We start from the raw sequence: 24894 nt of genomic DNA on the forward strand, positions 1-24894 counted from the left end.
AACTGAAGAAGGTATTTCAAACCAGTAGAACATCAATCATAATTAGAAGATTCAGAATGAAAATTGGCGAAGAAAAATTACGAAAAAAAAAAAATCAATTTTCCCTGCCCTGTCCTGCTTCCCCTTAACCAAACAGATTACCCTGAAAATGAGCTGAGATTGTCTTCCAAATAAAAATCGCTTGAATATGATATCGACTTCGAGTGCGAAAACAGTAACATGATCCCGAAAGACGACGTGCTTCAGCACAAAGAAAAATATTTGATTATGAAATTCAATTAGGCCTTCAACGGATGGCGGTGAGGACAGGCAGATTGATGAGGGAGTTTCTCCCAAATCTAAGAAAAAAAAAACTTTCACTTTCCCGAAGAAATATCTCTAATTAAAGCAGTTTCCCTTGATTTTTCCCAGACAAAAGATAATCAAAACTGTGTAGCACCATAATAACCCCTTAATACATAGAATAACCCTTAACGCTTTCCCTTTTGGCTCATTTTATTGATTTATGCTATGGGCACGAACTCCTTCAACATTTCACCAAGAAAGAGGACATCAACCAGCCGTGCCATGTGGCCGTCGCCATCCCTTTCAAGCGCAATCTCGGTGATTCAGACGGAGAGGATAATGTTCAAAATTATCTGTCACCAGAAGGAAATCGGTCCCCTTAAACATGGCACATGGTTTGGCTGCCCGTCACACGCTTCAACAAACTGTCAAGTACATCTTGGCAGCCGTTTGTGTGCGCCCCCAACCCCCCTCAGAATGGGTGGGCGGCCCAACAAGATCAGAACAGTTTCGGTCAACGATTATAATAATTTCCAACAGATAACTACAACACTCTGTTGCTGTTTTTGGTGGTCATACGCGGTGACGGCGGCAGCATGTGCTGTGTGGTTCAACGTCATTATTGGTCGGTTTTTCGGAGGAAGGGTTGAAGCATTTACTAATTAGTCTATGGTTTAAATATGTTTCATAAACATTTAATTATATTTTTTTTATCTTGATAATTTCAATTTTTGTATTGTTAAATTTGGTGACTAAGTCTTGCAAATTCGTAACTATTTCATTTAAATTTTTTTTTAAATTTTACAAACTTTTTTAAAATTTGATTTATTTTTTTACAATTTCAAATCAAAGGATAGAGATAGTACTTTATTCTAAAAGGACGTTGTGCATAGTTTTTAAAGTGGATGTGCTTCCTCTCCTTAAAAAAAAAATAGCAATAAAAATCTATTCAATAAACTTGAAAATTACATTGTAAAAAGAACCAAAATCAACTAAAAACAGCTCAAACAAATTATTTGCTAAAAAAATATTGAATTAGATATTTGGCAAACATTTTTTTCTTTTAGTTTTTGAAGCAAATTGCAGTTTGTTAAACATATTTAAAGTTTTAAAATATTTAATATTTTTTATGTTATTTTTTTGAAATTTTGGTGAAAACAAATTGAATAAAGTTTAATACGGACAAGATTTCCACTCTAATAGGGTGATCGGGAATGTCGGGAAATTATCCAGAATACGTAATAAATCGGGAAAAAGCTGGGAATCCCATGCATACAAACTTCTTTTCTAACTCTTGAAATGTTTGTAATATTTTGTACAATTTTCAAATTATTTACACTCAATTCGTCTTCAACACTTATCTTAAAATTTAAAGTTCCTTTCACTATTTTAATTTATTTAGACATTTAAATTCACAATAAGGCCATTGCTAATTTTGTTTTAAGTAAAAAAAGGACACAAAAAGAAATATGCTAAAAATTTAAAATATCATTGAAATAAACTATTGCAAACTATTAAGAATATATTTTGTAACGTATATTTGAGCATTTTTAATCAAAAATGAAGGAATTCATATCTTAAAAAAAAATTTTTTGGGGCCGCAACTCGGAATGAGACGCTAAACTTTAAGAAAAAAATACATGACTTCATTGATATTTTGCAATTCCTTACATTAGCATAATTATAGTAATATAGTAGTAAATATGCATTATGGGATACTTTTTTTTAATTAAAATTTGAGATTAATATTATGGTGATTAGCGTGAAGTTATGATTCTGTTTCATTTTGTCACATCGCTGAAAAATTTGAAAAAAAAAATCCAACTTGAGTTTGGCAATTGTTTTATTGCTGAAAAAATAAGATGCGGATAACACCATAAAATTGTAATGATTTTAAAAATAAAATAAAAAGAAATGCAAAATCTAAGATTTTGATTTTGATTAAAACTTATTTTAAAAGATTACCTGGAATTTGAAAATTAAATTTAAGGATATCCATTGAATTTCTTATCAATTACAAATGTTTCCCATTTGTTCTTGGTTGTGCCTAAACAAAAGCAAAAAAACTTTTTAAATGTACCCAAAGTCAAGGTTTGCTTTGGTCGAATAATTTTATTTTTTTAAATTTTTATTTATCAAGATTTTCTTTCCCATGTACATCATCTATCAGTTAAAATATGATTTGTTACAATCGGTAACTTTTCACCACAATTTTAATTACATGCAATTTCAATTAATTCATTTTTTTTAAATGAACACAGTGAAAAAAATCATGGTAATATTACCATGTCATTACCATATCTTTTACGTCAGAAAATTAATTTGTAATTTTACCTCTGAAAATGTGTAGTTTTACCACTTTTTTGTTGTAATGTCACTTTTTCAGTCTAAATTTAGGGAAAATTACATAATTAAAGAGGTAATATTGAACCTTCCAAATTTACACTTTTCTTTACTGTGTAGGAGGCCCTACATTTACAAAAGGGTTAGCTTAAAGCTAACTTCGAGTAATTTTGTATAAGAACAGTTATTTCTCTGGTCAAAACCTTGCCTTGACAGTCAGACAAAAATTCTAGATTACATTTTCAAAAGGTTCTATCTGAATAGGAAACCCATGACTCATAGGTTGTTTTGAAAATTTACTCTAGAATCACAGAAAAAAATCAATTCTCGTAATCGTAAATTAATTTCACGAATGTGAGAACCACGAAGGAATTTATTCATGAGTATGGTGCATTTGCACTATAAACGTGCATACATTCCTTCGTGGTTCTCGCATTCGTGAATTTAATTCACAATTACGAGAATTGATTTTTTTCCGTGATTAATCAAAGTTCATATGTGTGGTCCAAAATTTGTAAATATTCTTGTTTGATTCGAAAGCTAAATTCTTCTCTACATATTTATGAAAACTAATTATTATATTTTGATCATATCTAGAACAAAATGCTTGCAGAATAGTTTGGAAATTGAATAACTTTTATCACGTGAAAAAAAGCCAATTCCAACCTTATTAGTGTTTACTTAGTCCTTGCCATTGCTCAAATATCACCCCTCGGTTATTAATTAAGACCCTGGCCGCCCTCATCGAATGCAACGATGGGTAGGATTTCGGTCACATGTTGACCGTTTGCCTGGCGCGCGTTCCGTCCCGTTCGTGTACATAATTATATGTGTTGCTCTTCCCCTGGTTAGGTCAACCTTCAGGTCAACGGGAGAGCAGGGGTAAAGGGCCCAAGGATCGTTATCACACAACTATATCCTTCAATGGTGCGTGAGAATGATATGTTTATGGTTATGCCGCTTTTCCCGAACCCCCCGCACAACACCCCTCGAATTGTAACAATCTGGGTATGAACGCGCGCACACACACAGACAAACAGACCGAGACGGTCATTGGAAACATTCGGTGAATGTTTCTGTGTGTACATTTGTACGAGTGTGTTTGTTTGTGTGCGCACACACTTTTGTGATGTTTATTCCGGTGCGAGCGTGATTGTTGCTCTGCGATAGTTCTGCTCACTTTGGACAAGGATCGCAGGACGAAAGGTGTGTGTTTGTGCAGGCGGAATCAACAATAAAGCTCATGATTTACGATTCCGGGTGTTTTCCGCCCTCCCTCTTCAAATTTAGCGTCCATAACCCACTGAAACACTGTTGAAAATTGTTTGATGAAATCCAAAAAATAAATATTTCAGAGGTTTTAGTTTTTTAAGGAAAACAAAGTTTTTTAAAGTTAAATTTTTACCAGTGTACAATTATTTTCCCAGCAATCGCCAAGTTATAGTTGAAACCGGCTGGAAAAGGGATTATGCACCTACAGCCAACCGTGCGTGCATCTGTGCGAAAACCCCTCGGTTGAGCGACCTCTGGTGGCCAAAACTGTTGGTTGCGCCTGAATGTATACAAAAATCATTGGCGGCGCCTGTTGACACCACCTACCACCGCGTGGGCGTGAAACTGGGTTCGCGGGGGTGCGAATAATTTATCTCCAAATCGCGCGGTTCGTCGCGTGGTACACACATAATTCATCATTTTTGGCTTTTGTGTGCGGTGGTCGTGGAGTGGGGTTCTATTTTTTCTGATTTTGGGAACTGTTTGCGATGGTTCTACCAGATTCTGCTACAATGATTGATGTTCATCAACACGGAGCGGTACAATTCTGATGTGTCAATTGGGTGTGGATATCTGCGGATATTTTATGATGTGTGACGCCCAGCGAACGGAGCTGATTCTGGTTAATTGATTGTGTCACTCAATAACAAAAAATATGTATGCGTTTGAGATTAGTTTCACAAGAAAGCAGCATTTTTAAACAAGTCATAATGAATAAAATACATAAGAATTCATTAGTCAACTGGTTTGTAACAGGTCTTATCAGCCATCCCGACTTTTATAACTCATTTGGATTTTTCTCTAGATCAAACAGATTTTTTTAAGTTTTTGAGCTGAGGGCATTTGATAAATGTTTTTTTTTTTGTAAATTTAGGCCGTTGCAAATATTTTTTAAAGTTTATGTCTCTCGCCTCTGACCAAAGTCGAGGAAGGGCAAAAAAAAATTTAAAAATTGAATTTTTGAGCCATGGTTTTAACATTTGAATGAAAAAAATGTTTTAAAATGCATTATACACCTGTCCAGTTGTTTTGCAATCATTAGTTTCAAAAATTTCTAAGCATTGACGAAAATTTTATTTTTTGCGAAAAAAAAAAGTTTTCGCGATGCTGTGCACTGGAATTTCACAAAAAATCAAAATATTTTTAATCCAGCCCAAACATGCTAAACATGATTATCAATTCAGAAAAATACATTTTAGATTATTTTCAGTTGATTTAACTTCTATTTTCATTATTTTTTTGCCCCCTGATTTTTCGGACAATTTTTGAAGAGGGGAGGGGGGCGACTTAAACTTTGAAAAATATTTGCAACGGCCTTATTGCATCCGATAAAAACGACGAGATGAGTTATTTTTAGTATTTTAATATCTTTATCTTTTGTGTGCTATTGTATTGTATTTTTACATTTTTCTATTTGTTGTATTTGAAATTTTCAGGGTGGCCACTTAAGTCGGGAAATCGGGAAAGTCGAGAAAAAGTTGGGAATTTGCCAAAATCCGCAAAATCTGGAAAAAGTCGGGAATTCTAAGCATACTAGCTTGAAAATTATTTTTCAACTCTTAAATAATTTTATATTACAATTTTCAAATTAAATTCACTTAAATCTTCTTTAATAACTTACATTAAATAAAAGGTTCCTTTCACATATTCAATCTGTTTGAAAATGAGAAGGGTTTTTAAGACATTAAAAATCCAAATAAATATAGGATGCATTTGACACAAATTTGCATAATATTTTATTATTGTTTAACTAAATTTATTAAGTCATTTAAAATATTATTATTCCAAATGTCACCCTTAAATTTTTTGTGGGTATGGGTAAATAACTAAAGATAAAGCATGATTTTCAGTTGTCGGAAAACTTAAATATCGAATAAAATTAAAGCGTTGTTTAAAAAACATGAAAAAGTACTGAAATTGCAAAAAAATATCCAAGAAATTTTGATTTAAGTTATTGCAAATATGTTTAAAAATATGTCTCTTAAAACATTTCACTTAAAATAAGTTGTAAAACATGGAACCCTATCAAAATGAATTTTTCATTGAAAAAAAATTTAAACATTTGAATACTGACAACTAGATAAATCAACATTGATTCAAAAATTCAATATCAAAATTTACAAAATTGATAAGGGAACTGGTAAAAACTTTTTTTAACGAAAATTCTTTGAAATAATAATAATAATAATCACGTTTTAAGCGTTCTATGATTTTTATGAATTTTCAATTCAGTTATCTTTAACTTTTTGCCATTTTCAGTTGAAACGAAGAATCAGAAACTATACGTTATCCAACTTTAAAAATAAACATTGAAATTGAAAGTATTGTTCAGCTTCGGTTATTTTTCAAAGACTGATTGACTGACTGACTGATTGATTTTTTTCGTTTCTACTCTGAATCAAAATAATGAGTGCTTCCATTTTTGAAGTATTTTTTTAGGAATGTTGAAATTTTTTTTAAATTTATTTAAGGTTTGTTTTTGATAGTTGATATTGATTTTAAAAAAAGAATTTTTGGTTGAAATCATTCTTTAGATAAGAAATACATATTATTTGAGTTTTTAGAAAAGTCGGGAATTTGAAAATGGGATTTGAGTGGGCACCCTGTATTTGTTGTATTCGTTGTATTTGTTGTATTTGTTGTTTTCGGTTATTTTTCAAAGACTAATTGACTGACTGACTGATTGATTTTTTTGTTTCTACTCTGAATCAAAATAATGAGTGCTTCCATTTTTGAAGTATTTTTTAGGAATTTGTTGTTTTGTTTCTGTTTTTTCGAAAATGTTTAAATTTTTTTTTTAATTTATTTAAAATCTGTTTTTGATGGTTGATATTGACTTTTTTATAAAGAGTTTTTGTTTGAAATCATTCTTTAGATAAGAAATACCTATTATTTGAGTTTCTGGAAAAGTCGGGAATTTGAAAATGGGATTTGAGTGGTCACCCTGTATTTGTTGTATTTGTTGTATTTGTTGTATTTGTTGTATTTGTTGTATTTGGTGTATTTTTATTTAGTGAGTGTTGTCAATAGAGAGATGAAGACTAATTGGCTAATCTCCTAAAGATACGTGCTCCTAAGTGATTATTTATTGAGTTTGAAGAATTTTAAAAGTTTCTATGACTTTTGGGTTGAATAAAAATGACAACTAAACTTTACATAAAGTACCTAATCAACCACATACCACTTAATGATGCCACTTTTCCCTCCATTAAGATGCGTGCCTCAGATTTAAGCTTCCAAAATATAACTCAACTTTAACTACCCCCAGATTATCCGATCCTGGGCAGGGCAATAAAGCTTGCAATGAAAATTTATTACACTTCTTCTTCTTCTTCCAAGCATACCATCCAGAATTACCCACTTTGTCCTTTGCCCGGTCACGGGCGGTAAATATCCTTCAGCATCCCACACTGCTCTGGAACCGATGGCAGTCAAATGACATTGAACTCCTGAAATCCTCGTCCAAGATCCGCTCCACCACCAGGAGGGTAGTAATATGGCTTTTTAATGAGTTTTGAACTTAATTAATTTCACTTTCTAATCCGACAGTCGTCCATCCCCTTGAAGGGGGGTAGGTGGGACTTGATATCCAAAGAGGATCAAGGTAATTATTCATCCTTGAATGGGTTCGATGGCCATTGCCGGAACCGACGACGACGACGGCGGTAGAATGGTGCACTTGGGACCATTATCGGCCAGTTCACTCCGCTCGATAATCCCGTCCAGTGTCGGGAAGGCACGATTCCGGCTGCAACTGCACCGAGCACTGTCGTTGGGGGTAGTTTTGAAGTTTAAAGGGATTATTTTGACGCCTAAATGTATACTGCATTGCGCCTAAAGTTATACCATTTTGTATGGTTGCCTGGACAAAGTCACCCAACTCAACGGTGCTTCAAGCCTTCAATGTGCACAATGTTTAGCAGAAGAGGATATCGATCCCTGTAGGATAATCTAATAAATGAAGTCCAACGTGAGGACACGTTGTCATCATCTACCAGCAAAGTCCCCAAAGAGTGGAATGTCCTTACTCTCGCTTTCCAACACCCCCTAACACTTCCGGAAACAGCTTGTTTTTCAGCATTCGAACAAAAATTTCGAGTTGATTGCGATGAAAGCGACGGCCACTTTATCGAACCTTTTGAGAGAACCTTAAAGGCTTCCCCCCATCCATCCCGATTGTTCCGGTTGCGGTCAAACAAAAACCGAACCGCTTTTTTCCTCCACCCTTGGGAGGGTTTTTCCCGGCGCACTTGACAGAAGAGTGTCGTCTGTGTGGGTGAGCTGTGGTGGTGGTGGTGAAACGCACACCATCGCCTACTGGAAAAACGGAGTCTTCGTGCCCGGAAGGGGGGTGAAGATGCTTAAATTCCAGGGAAATCGGATGGGATTTTTTCTTCCCGAAGGGCTAGTGGTGGTGGTGGTTGGGAAATGTGGCAACGTGGGGATGCTGATGCCGGTTGGAGAAGGTTGGAGAGGGCTTGATAAGGGTGGGAATTAGGAAATTTTGAAATTTTCGATACAGCGTTATCTGCTATTTCAGAAAAAATCATTGATTTTTTATTGAAAATAAATATTTGTTAATAATATTCAATAATCAATTGGATAACTATTTTTTACTACCTTGCAATAGTTCATATTTCCCGTTTATGACCTCTATCTTGTCTAAAGCATTTAAAGAAACTTTTAATCAAGATTGCAAACATATTTAGATTTGCAAATAGGATTAATTTGGAATAGTATGATTATTTAATTTGATTACATTAATTTTCCTACAAAAAAATCTTTGAACAAAGTGTTAGCTTTTTCACCATACCCTGTTAAGTGTATTCCTCATATTATACATATTAGGGTGGGTCATTTTTTTCGAAAGTTCTCGGATCCGGCTGAAATAAAGACCATCTTGTAGAGGGGACCCATAGAGACTCTCAAACGAAATTTGAGCTCATTTGGTTGAAAACTGGCTTGTCGCTCGGGGGTTAAAGTTTACATGGAAATTACTATGGGAAATGCGTGATTTTACTTCAAACGCTCCTACAAGCTAAGCGACAAACTTTAACCCACACTTACACTAGGTAGCCGTGTCGGGGGTGGTCTAAGGAACATTTTTCTCTAAGGGTTCATGGTCATCCGATCAACCCTGAGCTTGCGCAAAGCCGAAACATCCGGCGACGCCGAAATCCTTCTAAATCCCGGTTTTAACGGTCAACGCATGCTACGAAACTTTGATTGAAGCATCACATGAATGAATGAGAAACACGACGCCAAACGTCAACTTGCTAAAATTTAAGCGCAAAACAACGGTTCGCCGTCGATTCCGCTGGCCCGTCGTCAAATTCAGCGCAAGTTGGTGTCCGGAAGCGCGCTGCAAAAGAGACATGACAAGCTGGCCACACCACAGCGGCAGAATTTTAGTGCGTACTTGCGGACGCCAGTAGCAGCGTCAATCGAAAAAAGTCTAGAACATGAAAACCTTTCAATAACCGTCACTTTAAATTTCAGACAGTTGTGTCGTGAGAACGCAGATATAATCAACATTGACCGCTCGCTGCCCAACATCGTGAAAAAATGGCAGCAGAATCATCCAGCATCCAGGAAACGCCCGCAAAACCGACAAATGTTGGGGAGCTGTTGCCACAGAAGGGGGAGGAAAGCGGCCAATCCAACGCGGAAAGCATCACCGGCAAGGCAGGAAAGGCAATCTGGTCCTTCGATGTTCAGTCCGTTGCAAAGGGCGTTTCAGGGACTCAAACCGGCTGTAGCCCGAACTAACGTGTGCCGTGTTGTACACGAAGGCCACCAAAATATTCGTGCGGGATGTGGATCGACAAGAGTCAGATCCAGAACGAAGATCGTGAACCGGTGATGGAAGTGATTGTATGGCCGATCAGTTTTATCGCGTCAAACACGAAATAGAAGTTACGAATGTATTTATTATTTTGTGGTTGAAATAAATTCATAAGCAGTTTGTTCTTGAGTACCTCCTTTAGAAGCAATTTAGCTAATTGTCTATCATGTGGATCAGCTTCTAAGCATCTTCCTCGAGCATATGCTCTCGCTTGACCTTCTGGGTGGCGGCACAAGGCACAATTGCCCCCAATACTCGCAACCATTCTGCCGGAAGAGCATCGACGTGTGGTTCGCAAAGGATGTCAACTGTCCGCCGCCGGGTTGAACAAGGCACGTCGGAGTGCATTCCGACGTCACCAAAACGCTGTGCAGTAGGTTCCTCATCTCCCCATTGATGGATCTTGTCCAATCGCCATTATCCACTTCTGATCTTGCACGGACATTCGCCGCAACAAACACTTCCCGTGCCGTTAGCCTATGTCCGAATTGTTCCGGAACGTAACTACTTCGTCCCGCTATCTACCGGAAGTCGATGCACGCAATGATGCGAACTGTTCTCGGTCAACACCGTGGCCACTAGCCAATGACCAAGCTGCAACGCGCGGGTCGTAAATGTTGGTGAGCAAGTGTGTTGACGTTTGGCGTCGTGTTTCTCATTCATTCATGTGATGCTTCAATCAAAGTTTCGTAGCATGCGTTGACCGTTAAAACCGGGATTTAGAAGGATTTCGGCGTCGCCGGATGTTTCGGCTTTGCGCAAGCTCAGGGTTGATCGGATGACCATGAACCCTTAGAGCAAAATGTTCCTTAGACCACCCCCGACACGGCTACCTAGTGTAAGTGTGGGTTAAAGTTTGTCGCTTAGCTTGTAGGAGCGTTTGAAGTAAAATCACGCATTTCCCATAGTAATTTCCATGTAAACTTTAACCCCCGAGCGACAAGCCAGTTTTCAACCAAATGAGCTCAAATTTCGTTTGAGAGTCTCTATGGGTCCCTTCTACAAGATGGTCTTTATTTCAGCCGGATCCGAGAACTTTCGAAAAAAATGACCCACCCTAATACATATTAAAGTATCGAGAAATTAGAAGTGAGAGTGTGTGCGTGCAACATGGAGTTAAACTTTTCAAAGTGTCATGGTAACCTTCACAGCAACTTCATAGAAAGTTTAACTCCATGTTGCACACACTCTCACTTTTAATTTCTCGATACAGTTCAGACTCAATTATCCGAAGCCTCGATTATCCGAAGTCTCGATTATCCGAAGTCTCGATTATCCGAAGGATTGTGGACAAATTCGTATTTTTCTATTTTCTTATTTTAAACATCAAATTCGAGTTCTGCAATCCCATTTTAGTCAAATTTTAACAGTTTATTAAATAATAAAATGCATTTTTTTAATATCTCGTCACCGCCATCTTGATTTATACATTTGAAATCACTTTAGCTAAGTCCCGTTAAGGTGAAGCCGTTGATCATTTTCGAAGAAAATTGATCATCACTCTAAAATTCTCTGTATTGAATTCAGTTTAACGAATTTCGCCACCAAAATGAATCAGCATGTGCCGGTTGTTGCCTTCTTGAAGCCACTGAAAGAATTTTTGGTCTAAATCAAATGTGTTTCAAAATTTATATAATTTTGTGGTACAATCATTGACGTCCTAGTTTGCAATCATTAATGACGATTTGCATAACTTTGCAAGGAATGGGGCAATCGTTACCAAAAGGAATCAGCATGTGTAGGGCACTATTCTAAACAACTTGTAGAAGGAATTCTGTCAAAATATTGATAGCGACGCAAAATTTATATCTTTGAACGAAAAATCATGGCAATGATGGAAGTCTTCACGTTAAATAAAATGTGTACCAGCCTTATCCGAAGTTTCGATTATCCGAAGTGAAATTTTGCCAAGTCCTTCGGATAATCGAATCTGGACTGTAATTCAAAATAGAAATATCTGGCCTGCAAATATTCTATGAAATGAAATCAAATCATGAAAATGGATAATTAATTATCCGAAAGTTATTTCAAGTATTTATCCAATTCCAGTAAAATTTGCCCAAAAAAAGTCAAATTTTCACTTTAAAAAAATACTCACATACTCAGAAACAGTTCACTCATTTTACATTTCTAGAGTTTTTTTTTAAAAAAAGGTCCAATAAGCTATTGTCTTTAAAAAAAGGTCCAATAAGCTATTGTCTTTCATATGTTTATAGGACCTTTCCAAAAAAAAATATTTTTTTTCTAATTTTATGTTTAATTTGAAAACCACCCTTTTTGTATCAGTTTAAATAATTTTTGACAATAACTTTTCACCAACTTTATCAAACTTCATGACATTTTTTAAAGAATAGAACACAAACAATGTTTTAAAAATATTGATTTTAGTTTGAAAGATCACCAAATATCACGAAAGCTTGTTTTTTAAACCTTGAAAACTGGAGCAATTGTTGTACAGTTGATAAGAAGCACATCTTAATCTCAGTTGATCGTAAATATTTATCCCTTTTTTTTCAACATGCGAAAAAAATGATTCATCAAAAACTAAAAACTTTGGTTTAATTTTTTTGTTCAAAAAGTCAATTCAATTGCAAATTTGATTTTTTAAGCTAATAAATCATAAAAACGGCAGATTATCGATATTAAACAAAAAAAAACTACAAACAAAATTTATCAAAAAATTATCCAAACAAGTGTGTTTAACCCTTAATTAAAATTGTATTGAGTTTTTCAGTTAACAAAGTTTTTGCTTATACACAGCATTAATTTTCAAAATTTTATTAAGTTCTTGAATGTTTCCTCAAATTGTTATTAAATTTCCAATTAGCTTGAGCGTATTTTTGACGTTCTAAAAATAGTGAAACGCTGTAAAATTGTTGAAGAAAATGTTTAAAACAAGGTATTTTAATCAAATAGCTTTTATAATATTAGATAAATACCAACAAAGCTTCAAAAAATGGTTCCCTGTCACTGTCGACCACCAGCCGTCAACACCAGGACAAAGTTGAGATATCCCAAGCTGTACTAGTCCTGCCCGGATTCGATATTAACAGAGCAAAAAAGGGACACCGAAAGGGTGGGTGGGCACCGCACCGTGCAAAGATGTGAAAAATAGCAGGAAATTTATGCTCCGATGGTCCTCCCAACGCTTTTCCTTTTCTTTCTTTCAACGTGGTGCTGAACGAGCGAGTGATAATATATTATCGCGTCGACCTTTCTGATGCAGCAAAATTTGAATATTGAATTCCGTGAGTTATGACCACCCACCTCGCCACGGCATTTGCTATTCAGATTCGTTCGAAACAACAGCCATCAAATTAAGTGGATTAGATTTAAAGTTAGCCATCGTTGCGTTTTTTTCCAACAGATGGCGCGCGAGCGCCATACAACAAAGCCTACCTTTAGGCGTTCAACTTTTTTTTCGCTTCTAATCCCGATTGTATAACACAAATCGTCTGTTTGCTCTGCACCGTGTATCGATTGCTGGAAACTCTTTTTGCGGTGATGAAAAATTGCGGAAAATTTATCGGCCCTCTCGCTTTAATCACGGATCCAGGTCGGAAGCGTACACTGAACCGTACGCGAAAACTAGGCTGCTGGGCAAACAAAGGGGGAAAAACCACCACCGGGGAAAGTCGTCGTCGTCGGAATCATTTGAAAGAAAGCAGAAGGTTGCATGAAATTATCATAATTTGAAACGCTGCAGGAAAAGAACAATTTCGCCTCGCAATGGTATGCATATGTAAAAGGGAGGCTCTTTTTTTTTTGTTCGCGCTGAATGCTTTTTGTCTCTTCTGTGTGTCTGGGATAAAAAATTGCCCCCGCATGTAGGCTATAGTTTTGTGCTGGCATCCATTCTCGGGTGAAGATAAAAGCCACGAGATGGCGCTGTGCTGTGATATGTGTGATGAGCGATGAGGGATGTGCACATATAGACAGGGCGAAACATGCGATTCTAACGCGTGGAATGCTGCTACTAATGCCGCGAGCGCCTGCAAGGTAGGCACACTGCTGGTCACCTTCCGGGAGTCCCACTCCTCGAAACCGCCCGCATCTTCCAGCGGTGGTTCGCCCTCATCGTCGGAATCGAGCTCGTCGGATTTTCGCCGAAAGGACCAACTTTTGGACCGACGTCGGCGTCGCTGCCGCCAATCGGGGTCACTTGGACGGCGCCGGGCCGCCGCCCGCAGCAGCAAAAATGGTCCACAATCGTCCTCGGTGGCACAGGGGCACAATGCCCGTGCCAGGTGCCCGATCGGGGTCGTCGCGTGGACACCAAACATGATGATGTCACACACGCACGCACGCACTCACTCACTTGCAGGTAGAGAACACTTCCAGAGCAGCCCTCACACTAATACACGCACACACACGCGACACCAACACTTGACAAACTTCGATGTTCCGAATCTGGTTGAAAATCGATACCAAGCAAACGGGAAGAGCAGTTATCCTGACCAGGTCCCGACACCGACTGAATCGAGTGATGCTGGCAGCATCCCGATCTCCCCCTTCGAACCACACGAGAGCTTCTTCTGCACAGACTCCGCGACTTCACCAATACACACACGAGCGAACGCGTGGCTGTGCGCGTGACTGCGGGAGGAAAATGCAATTGTTCCGATTTGCCACCCTCCTCGTTTGGAGAAAATGAGAGCATCTCATGCACCACATGCACTCTGGTGCGAGAACTCACCAATACCAAAGCGAAAGTGGTAACTCATGGGTGACGATGAGTTCCCCTCTTTTCGCCAGACAGAAAGCCACAGCTTATTTACAATCAAACCCAATTCATCGAGAAGAATTTATATTCCTGTCGCGACGTTCCGCACGTTCCGGAAAAGCTCCGGAAAACTCCTGAAGTTCGCCTCTCAGCGTGTCCATCAAGTGGACGGTGTGCCGTGTGGGATGCCTACCTCGCAGGCTTCAACAAAAAAACGTTACTTAATCCACCTTAAGGTGGTTGGTGCCTTCCTCGCATTCATGTTGTATTTAAGGTTGTATTTACAAATTAATTTAAGAGCTTTTTTTATTTTTTTTTTCAATCATCTTTTTATAATTATTGATTTTACTTGAACAGCAATTTTCAATTCTTTTTTTACCAACTCTTCAAAATAAAGGAGAAAAGTCTCATGAGTTCGTGTAAATCTTTGTCGAGACAAAATGATGCAGCAACATAATTAATACAGAATTTTTCCAGAAGAGACGCAGACACTGCTTAAGCAATGTGGCAACCGGGCGATACGCATGCAAGGGGGTGTGGCTGCCAATCCCCCGCGTGGTCAGACCAAAATCCCTACGCATGCTGCGCGACTCTCGCGCGTAAGCAAAAAGACCCGGCCTTTGAGGTTATGCAAAAATCACCCTTTTTTGTAGATACAAAAAAAACTTTTTCTTGGCATAACTTTAAAAGTACTTCACTAAACAGAATAAAATTTAATAGGGTCTTAGGGGACCCCAAAACGAACAGAATAAGGCGGATCCGGCCAAAATCGGTTCAGCCAGTTATGAGATAATCGTGTGAAAAAAATCATGTCTACACACATCCCCACAGACATTTGTTCAGAATTTGATTCTGAGTCGATAGGTATACGTGAAGGTTTATCTAGGACTCGTATTTAAGAAGTTCATTTTTCGAGTGATTTTATAGCCTTGCCTCAGTGAGGTGAGGAAGGCAAAAAGGGAGTTCAACAACATAAATTAAGCTCCTTTTTGCGGCAGGCTCATCCTTAACCTCGTTGGAAGTTTTTCTCCATCGTTGTAAAAATATTTATCTTTTCCGACGAGACAAACCCGGGCTTGGGGATGGCACTGGTGCGCCATCTGTCGCAAGCAGGAATTAAATTTTTGGTTTTGAAGAAATGCACGCCTGCAAGTATGCAATCCATCTATACATATCAACTCAAATTATGAGAAAATGTCTGTGCGTGTTTGGAAATGCTGATAAAAATATACACTGAAATTCTCGGCTTTGGCTGAACGAATTTTGTCCGGATTTGTTTCATTCGGTCCAGTTTTGGTTCCTATCGCTTGATGTTGAATATTATGAACTTTTGAAAGGTAGTTTACAAGTTCGACAAAGAAAAAAAATTAAATCGATGCAAAAAATGTGCAAAATGTCGCGGTCTTGATTCAGCGTGTAGCTTACGCTGCCATTCGTTTTGAGTGAGCGTGTAGCTTACGCTGTTATTTGTTCAGCACACCACCATATATATGAATTATATAAGGCAGTTTTTTTTTCAATTTTTTATGTCGGATCATGCTATTTTTGATTTTAAATTTTAAAAAATACAAAAAAATTGCAATTTTGCAACCAATTGGCAACACTGCCTCCAGCAACGCTGGCAACGGCTGTGGCAGAGAAGTGCATAAACATAACTCATTCCGTCCAGCACCCCCTACATTACCCCCCTCCTCAAAGTACTTAGGATAGTAAAGCAAAATGTGCCCGGGACAGGCAGGGTCCCACTTTAATTTAAACGACCCGCCCGTTGTCACTGGCTCCTTGAAGTCGGGGGCGGGGGGGTTGCCTAACTCGAAGGCGTCCCGTGCCGGCAATAAAGTTTGATGATTTACGCCCAAATGTAGTTAATTGTATCAATCGTGGTGGTGACGAGAGTGCCAACTTAATGGGGTAGAATAATCGCTTTATGGCTTCTTCTTCAACTTTTTTTGTTCGAAACAAACGTCACGCAGCAATTACACAGAATTGCATACCTTTGGGCTCTGCATTCGCTGTTTTCGCGCTGTAATGAGCTGAGCGGTGAAGCCTGGCTTTCGCCGAAATGTATGCAAACACAATGCAGCGACGCGGGGGCTTCTGGACAGTGTGTCGTTCGCGCCAGTTCTCGTGAACCTGCAGGTCATGGGGCATGATGTCCGCTGCACTTTTAGTCTGAACTGGGGCTGGGGTCTACATTTGCTGGTGTCACTTGGCGAGGATAATAACTATAATGAGACTACACGGAAAAAAATGTGTAATCTTCAACGAAATCACAATATTTTAAACAATGCGTTTAACTTTATCGTGAATTTCGACATTTTCTTGGCAAATGTTTACATAAAAATTCACGGCTGTAAAAAAAACATTTTCCGTGTGACATTGTCACACAAACTTGTGGACCACCCGTTCAAAATGGGTCCCTTTCTCCACACAGAACATTCCGGCCAGAAGCAGCTTTTCCGCGAAACGGGACTCTTGTTTCGCGGAAAAAATTGTTGTGACATGGGGAAATTTTGGTCGACCAGTACCTCGGGGTACGGGTCTGCGACGAGATCTGCCACTGATGGTGGGGCATGTTGTCCGGGGAACTGCCATTGATTGGTTCAAGCTTCGGGTGGGAAAAAATCATTGGGTGATGTCCTAGTTTTGTTTGTTCCTGAAGGGCTGGCGCGGTTCTAACAGGATGTTATTTTTAGACTTTGATCAGAGTTTTTCTATTGCTCAGTTGCTCCTCGTTGAAATTTGAGAATTTTATTGAATGTGCCACAAAAAGCTTGAAAGACATCAAATTGTCACCACAGCAAGATTTATGTCAGTCATTAAGGTCAATTTTCGACCACTTCTGAACACCCCGCAGATCGTCAATTGATTTCAACTCAATTGAGCCGTAAAATCTCACTTTTATTGGTCAATTACAATCTCAAAGTTCCCCGTTGCTACCGCAAGCCTACACCATCAACAACGCCCAAGATAAGCGTCATCGATGGACGCACCCCCGCAAGTCGTCATCCCTCGGTTGACCTGTTTCCGGCCAAAACTTGACACTCTAATTAGCTGAGCACAGCTCACGCGAATTCAATATCTCACCATGGAGATCATCTCACTTTCGCGCGCGCGTTAATTCGCAGTTGGGGCGTCGCCATAATTACCGGAATGTTTCTGAAGGTTGAACACTAACCAGACGCGATGCGTTAGCTCGCCGCGCTCACGCTGACAACGGTCACTAATTGGAAATGATTTTCCCCGGGAATCATCCCCCCTCAAACCCATGGCTTCACTGCGGGAGGGCGTCCATTTTTCCATTGTTTGCTCAAGGAAAATGGGAAAGTGGCAACAACTGAGTTGTTGTTGCTTGAACCCACCCTCCTCCCTTCAGGATTTTCGGCCATGACGGCGGCGGAAATTTGATTCCTCTCTGTGCTGAAAGAGCTCGACGCGGAGATGTATCAATCAAGATCGGTTTCAGAAAGGCAACAACACTTGGGATATCGAGGCGGAAAGATACGGTTGCCGATGGTTCCGGACAGAAGGATTAGTCGGATGGTGGGGGAGGGCGGGGGGCTTTGGGGAGCCATCCATTCGTAATGTGGCGGTAATCGATGTCTTAATTAATTTTCGCTGAGACAAAGATGCACACTGGAAAAAGATTGGTCAAAATTTGCGATTCTAAATTTGGGAAGCCAAGCAATATTTAAGTATTTAAAACATTGTTTCAGAAGAACAGATTAAAATTATAAGATTTGAGACTTATTTTTAACTATCACACTAGTTATGGGATTATCAATCAACGTTTGTCTGCATTTTTTTTCTTTTTCATCGACGAAAATGACACGACGTGAAAAACCGTGAAGGAAATCTCTCCAAAACTCTCAAAACAAATTCGATTAGTAGACGATATTTTCATAAATCTATCTGTCAATATAATTTTGGTATGCTTCAGGGATTATTCATTAACAACATGAATAGTAAAGGGAAGCAAATCCGGTCGGTGTCAAATTCCAACCAATAGTCCAAATTTATTAGTTTTGATGAAAACAGAGTGATTTTGAATGTGCGATTAATTTCATTGTTGAGCATTCATTTCACCAACATTTGCTTTCTGGAAGGTTCTTTAAGGCCTTGATAATTATTTTTGACTGAAATTAACATATTCGTTGAAAAAAAAATCTATCGTCAACTATTCTGAATACATTGCAAAATGCTAATATATGGAGGCTAACATTTCAAAAGGGCACATACCTTTTGTTAACAAGAGTATATCCCCCATTTGGCCCGCGGGCCAAATGTGGCCCGCGAGGTGATTTTTTGTGGCCTGCGGACCCATTTTGGATGATCATGTAAATTGGCCATTTGATCATTTGTATAATGATTTATTTATATTTTTTAAATGAATATTCAAAACCTTTTTATGCTATTTTTTTATTTTTGTTGATCCAAAACTAATGGTTTATCCATATTGTGATCCTTTTTATACGATACAAATATTATATTATAGTTACAATGTGAGCAAAAATATTTAGTGAAATTCAAGAAAACATTCATCAAACATTTCCGGAAATGATTTATGAAACGTTCAAATCTGACTTACTTTGTACTTAGAATGCTTTTTCCACCTTGGGATTCAAACTCATAAAAGTTGGATAACGAATAACGAAACGAATGCTTGGCTACGAACTGATTCAGGCAGACAAATTATTGTTGAAATCGAAGGAATGAGGCTGCTGTCTTTCAAAATGTTCGGCAATGCACCGCACTTTTTTTTTTTCTTTAATATTGAATGTTAATTGTTGAAATTCTGGCATATAATTTTAATTTTTACATATTTTTTTGCTTTTATTTGCACTCACTAAAACTTTTATAAATATTTGCAGAGGACTAATAGTTGGACAGTAATTTTGCAACGATTTTTCATTTGTTACACTTAATTTAAAGATAAACACATTTTTATCAGATTTTAAGTCACTGTTTTCAATAGAATACATGCAATTTCCATAAATACACCAGCACATTCAACTTATTCCCATTTTTTACCAGAACTTTTAAAACAATAAAACTGATTTAAACTGTATTCTATTGTTTTGTATTATTTTCAAATAGAATTTTTTTTCAAAATATAACAGAAATTTTAATAAACTTCAACTTATTGATGTAATTTTTAGTCATTTAAATTAAAATAACGAAATTTATTTTTTTAAATTAACTATATTGTACATTTGGCCCGCAAGCTAATTTGAGTTTCAAATTTGGCCCGGCATCCAAAAACTTTGAGCACCACTGGTACATCCCTTTCACTCAAATGACAGTGAATACATAAGGTCAGTGTTGGAATTCGAGCGAGAAGAAGGAAAGCATTTCTCACTCGCGAGCGAGGAAGAGAACTTGTATTACTTTTCTCTTCTCGCTCGCGCTCGCATTTTCGTTCGCGTTCTCGCTCTCGCCGCGAGCGCTCGCGAGCGCCTCGTGCTAGCCGTTCGTCCAAAGCTAGCAATTTGTTTATTTGGCTTCTGAATACGAACCAGGCGATGGTATAGAGGTGTAACTTCAATCGTTGTGTTGTTTTTTTTTTTCGTTTCTGACACGTTCAACTTCTCGCGAACGGGCAATTCTGGCTCGCGAGAAAGCCCGTTCGCGAACGGAGGAGAGCACGGGAAATCGGTGAGTTTCTCTCGGCAGCTCGAGACTCGCGGCGAGAACTCGAGAGAGAGAAATTTTTCTCGCGAGAGCGCGATAAATACCAACACTGCATAAGGTGAAGTTAAAAATTAACACTAAAATATCCAGAATTATTAATTTTTTTATCACATTTGACATTTAAGTCTTTGAATAGGTTTGGTCCACGTGGCAAAATTCTTTTCTTGTTTAGTTTAATAATACAATCCAAAGATTGATTTTAAAAGTATTAAATATTTTTTTAGCTAGAATAATTATTGAAATTTGTTTGAAAAAAACCCTCAATTAATAGTCAGGACCCGGTGCCTGCGATTCCCGTTACAGTTTATATGGTATTCCAATAAGAATGTAACAGAAAAATCAGGCATCGGGTCCAGACTGTTAAGGGCTTGTTAAGGGCAAAGCTTCTTAGCCATCATATCAAAAATTGGCTGAATGGATTTTAGCCGGAGATGTTTCATACGGTTCAGTTTTTGTTCCCATAAGCCCCTATTGAAAATGATTAAGTTTGGTGAAGTTCTTTAAAAATTAAATCCAAATAAAGATTTTTGAAGAACTAACATAAATCGAAACCTTCAAAACATTCAACCTTTCGTGGTATTATTTGGGAACTCCATTCGCAAAAAAAATCAAACAGAAAGCTCAAATTCAAACAGAAAGCTTTTGCAGTTGATTTTATGAGGAAAGCAGCCGTTACTAAGTTGGTTTGAATAATATTTTTTAATTCTTTTTTTTTACAAAATAGAATTTTTTAAGTCGATATAGTTTTTTGTTTCTTTTAACTTTTAAAATCTCACTGTGTATCGTGAAACGAATTACACTCCGCGCCAAATCCACCAAACCAAACCCGAAATTATTTAATCGAAAAAGCTCGTCCCCACTGCTCGTTCTAATTTCCGCGACCCAGCGTCACAGCGGGAAAGCTGTTTTCTTTCGCGTCTAATTTTCGGCGCCCGGATTACACCGGAATGTCCCCGCCGAAAAATGCACACACTAATTGAGGACAATGGAACGGTTCCATTTCCGGGCGGAGCCGCCGCCAAGAGGGGAGAAATTGATTTTAAAAGGATTATTTTTCCATTAAGTTCAGCTCAAAATTGAATTTGTTTTAATCAATGTGACACAGCAGCAGCGAGCAGCGGTGTTTTGAGCAGGACTTTCCCGGCAGGGATGCTCCAGTCTGGCATTAAGGAGATTCTTAAGATGGTGAAAAATAGCACGTTGATGAGCAAACTGGTGGGGAGAGCCTATTTTGTCCTGGTTGGAGATTCCTGCCGTGGGAGGAGACGATGGAATCGGCAGGAGGTCAAAACTATGGAGGAAATTCCAGCGTGACTCGGTGAAAATTCTCATTTAGATTAGTATTAAAATATATATCAGGCAACAGATATTGTCGATACTATAAAGGTATTGGAAATTGAGACAAAAGTCTTGGGATCGAATCCCGACTCTTTCTCTCTTTTTTGACAGCATAACTTTTTTTTTTTTGACCGAACCTGAGAGTAGAATGCTCTCAGTTTGTTCACTCTACATTTCTACTCTCAAACTGAGGTCTTTTTCCTCTCGGAAGGGCAAACTTTCGTATTTCATACAATTCGCACAAAAAGCAGCAACCACTTGACACGCGAAAGATGGCAGCACCGTAACGGTTACATAACTCTTCACACCGGTTGCTCTTTTTGTCATCCGGGCAGAACTGTCCCAGTAGAGTCGAGTGTGGGTGATAAAGTGTCATCGAAACGCCAACACACTTTCGGGGCGGGGTGGCGGTGTTGGCGCCAAGACAAAGTTGTTTGCTGCTTCGGAAAAGCATAAATAATGACACGATTACGGGGCGGGGGACGGAATATCGAAATATCTGACCAAGAAGTGTCATGTCTGTTTTCGATTTATGGCTCTTTTGGGAAGATTTCAAGGGAGTTTGCTTTTTTGGGTTATTCTTTGCATTGTTGGTGAAATCTTTAATGATTTTCCGATTGGTGAGCACAATGTGCTTGAATTAAATTTTGCCAAAAATCACAAAAATAGCTTGAATTGGAAAAGGAAGAACTTAACCTCAACTCAATTTCCTTTTCCTCAATAAACACACCGAGCTGGAAAATCAAATCATGCACTTCAGTGGAATGCATCTAAACAAAATAAACAACCCTCCTCAAACTCTTACTTACCACCGAAAGTCACCATCGCGTCCCGTAGCGTTTCCCTCCGTGTCCGGAAAATCGCAACCCGCGGCCGTATTTGTGTCAATCTTCCTCTTTATTTCTACGTTTGTTTACGTGTTTACTTATGTATTACGGCTTCTGGTTTCCCTTTTCCTTAAAATTAACTTAAAGGCACTCTGCAGTATTGGCACTTCTTCTCGTCGATAAATGTCAATAAACTTGCTCTGTTTTAAAAAGAAAAGTTTCAAAAAAAGTGAGCCTTCCAGGCGCGACACAAAGAAGTCACAAAGCTTCTTGTTCCGAGTATTTTGCTCTATTTGAGCAAATAGAGCAAAGAGAAGAAAAAATCACTCCGGAAAAGTCTAAAGCCGCCCACAAAGAGGGAACTTGTGTGGAAAGTTGTTTAATTTTATGAGTTCTTAGAGTGCGCTATTTGAAAGTGTGTGTGTGTGAGAGGGAGGGGGTGATTTGACCTCAGCACTTGCCTTGCCAATCGGTTTCACTGAGACGATGAATGGTGGTGCCTTCAAACCCCCTTCTAAAGTTGAAGAGGGTAGTTTTTTTCCCTCCGTGTATGGCTTTGAAAGGATGTATTTTGATAGATATCAAGTTTGATATCACGACACTATGTTATTGTTAAGGGGATTCAATTTGAAACTTTTTAATCTTCAGTTTCTGGAATATCCGAAGTCTCGTTTAACCGAAGATCGATAATTCACCAATTTTACATGATTTATCGAAAAATAAAAAAAAATATTAACTTGGCTATGGCTGAACGAATTTTGACTGGATTTGTTACATTCGCTCCAGTGTCGAGTCCCACAGGTATTAAAAATTGTAAAGTTTATTTTAGTTTATCAATAGTTATGAAAATAAACAATTTTTTACGGGTTGTATTCAAATAACTTCCATAGATTAGTTTTTGCAAGCATTCAGGCGTAATCAAATACAAACAGAAAGCTTTCTGCTATTGATTTGTAAGGAAGGCATCAATCACTGAGGTTGTTTATAAATAGTTTTGTAATTATAACATTTGTCTCAGTTTTGAGCTTGAATATATAATTTTTACATTTATCGGAAAATCTCAAAACAAAATATTTGGCCTGCAATTCCAGAAAAAATCTTGATTATATCCGTTCCATTTTCAAAGATTGCAAATATTTTGAAAAAATGTTTTAATGATTTTATATATTTAATTTTTATTTTTATAACAATTTTTTAAATATGTTTTGGAATCTAATAACTCAAGAATCATTTGTTTAAACATATTTCAAACCCAAAGTCAACCCCTGGCAACCCGGCCGGAACGCTGTCTGTGGTGGCTCGTTGACTGATTTTGCTCTGGCTGGCAAAAACTGTCAAAATCGCGCGCGCCAAACCAAACCATCCTTTTTCTTTGTGGTGGGGCGAACTTTGGCACTTTTCACTCCCACACACACCACCCCAATAAAAGTTGACACCGTGGGAAAATGTGCCACCAAAATGGTGCTAATTTCTGTTTGATTTTTAGTTTGCAGTACGAAGTTTTTTTTTTTCGGGAAAACGAATTTTAATTAGCATCAGAATGACTAAATTAGCCAGGAAAACCAGGCTCAAGGAAAACTTTTCAGTGTGGCCGCTACAAAATCTGCTCCACAGTATGATGGGTGGGTGCAGAAGGGTGGAAAATCGGAAAACAATAGCAGTTTCTGACTGGCTGGCGTTGATTTTTCCTCTTCACCACCGACAGTGACTTTTCCCCCCGCAGAAAACGTGTGTGTGGGCCGGGGAAAGCCAACCGAGCAAAAGTTTTATTAAATTTTGTAAATTAGTTTTGAAGAGTTTTCCCACCCACACACTCGAACTACAGTGGAAGCATTTTGAACGTGCGGATTCTTTCGGTGTTTGATCTAGGGTGACACTTTTTTATGAAAGGGAAAATTTTTTTTTGTTTATTTAACATTTATTTGTGGCAAAACTGGATCTAACCCAATATTTTTTTTTGAAAATTGAAGATACTCAATTAAACAATAAGTTTAATGATAAACTATCTTAATATTCTTTAGAAAGAATCCTTTACAAAGGCAGATTTACCAGAAAATTATTTTATTCAAAACAAAAAAAAAATTCTTCAATTCAAAATTAAATTTGCAACACCCTAACCGCCACGTGTGAAGCGTTCCCCGCTTTTATTTCATCAGGAAAAGCCCTTCCTGATTAAGTTGCGAAAGAGTTCAAGTGCCCCCTCTGGTGCGGAACTACCCAAAAAGTTTTTTCGCGCCCTCGACCCCAGACTGCCATTTATCTCCGGGAGCTTTTAAGGAAAGAATATAAAAAAAAAGTTTTCCCTTCAAAGCTCGAAGCAACCCTTTCAAACGAGCCAGCGAAAAAAAACGGTGAAATTGATACAGAAAGTGGCCACCCCCGCACGCAGAAACAGCAGCAGGAGGTTGGGACCTGAAAATGAAATCACGAGAACAATCGACTTCCACATGGTTGACTCTTAATTTGTTGGAACATCGTTTTAACTTTGTCAGTTCCCTGTGTTTTTCGCGGGCGGTTTTTGACTTTTTCATTTTGGGAAAGGAAAATCACTCACTTTTCAAACAGAACTG

General features: G+C 38.1%; 1 protein-coding gene across 6 annotated transcripts in view; it reads right to left on the bottom strand.

The window, feature by feature from the left end:
• Positions 1-24894, bottom strand: part of LOC120425745 (talin-2) — a 105549-nt gene that overhangs the window by 40016 nt on the left and 40639 nt on the right. The window contains exon 1 of one of the 6 annotated variants that reach the window (XM_052711036.1): positions 22307-22462. The exons of the other annotated variants lie outside the window; for them this stretch is intronic. The gene's annotated coding sequence lies outside the window, so the exon portion shown is untranslated. Of the gene's footprint in view, positions 1-22306; positions 22463-24894 lie in introns of those variants that run through there. 6 annotated transcript variants of the gene reach the window in all.

The sequence above is a fragment of the Culex pipiens genome, chromosome 3 (assembly GCF_016801865.2).
Source record: "Culex pipiens pallens isolate TS chromosome 3, TS_CPP_V2, whole genome shotgun sequence".
NCBI lineage: Eukaryota > Metazoa > Arthropoda > Insecta > Diptera > Culicidae > Culex > Culex pipiens.